This window comes from Otolemur garnettii, unplaced genomic scaffold (assembly GCF_000181295.1).
Source record: "Otolemur garnettii isolate 467f Iridium unplaced genomic scaffold, OtoGar3 scaffold00010, whole genome shotgun sequence".
Classification (NCBI taxonomy): domain Eukaryota; kingdom Metazoa; phylum Chordata; class Mammalia; order Primates; family Galagidae; genus Otolemur; species Otolemur garnettii.
In genome coordinates this window covers 1591436-1592085 of record NW_003852405.1, presented here as the reverse complement: position 1 = coordinate 1592085, position 650 = coordinate 1591436, and the positions used below count along the sequence as shown (strand labels likewise).

At 47.4% G+C, this 650-nt stretch overlaps 1 non-coding gene across 1 annotated transcript; it reads right to left on the bottom strand.

Annotated features, from left to right (window-relative positions):
* Positions 1-214: 214 nt before the first annotated feature.
* LOC111723325 lies at positions 215-350 on the bottom strand. The gene has a single exon (XR_002771893.1). It is a non-coding gene; the product is annotated as a small nucleolar RNA SNORA48 (small nucleolar RNA).
* Positions 351-650: the final 300 nt, after the last annotated feature.

Genomic DNA, 650 nt, shown 5'->3' with positions numbered 1-650 from the left:
CTCTTGATTTCCCAGTTGGCACCCAAAACCAACCTGAGAACAGAGACAAGGAATAGCCTTAAATCACATAGGTGGAGTAGAGAGGTCTGTCACCCCAGCTGATCCGGGACCTGATCAATTCCCAGCCTTTTCTATGCTCCAGATATTAGGTTGTCCCTCCTTGTGTCTGTTCCTGGCCATCTGTGAGCAGGGAGGGGCATGCAATTCTTTTTTTTCATGTGCCCCAGGCATGAACCAGGCATAAGCACAGATCAAAAGCCAAGCTGGGATAAACAAAGGGTTTTTTTTGTCCCTGGCTGACATGAGATGGGCACCACCAACCAGATGCCACGCCACCCAGGTCTGGGACAAGGGGCATGCAATTCAATTGAGTGTGGACCAGCACAGGCCAAGCATGCAGCAGGCACTAAAATGTATTTCTTTCTTCGATAGATAACTACAGATGGCACAGGATCTCACTTTCTGTTTTCAGGTAATGCTCTCCCTAATTTGCTCTGAAGTCACACTGAGTCAACAGTAGGAAATGGGCTTGATGTGTTGCTTGGGCACCAATAGACACAGCTTCCTCTTCGTGATTCTCTTTTTCCAGTGAAAATTGGAAACTTTCATTCTAGAAGGGTGTCAGCTAAGGATTTGTGACTTTAGCGGGG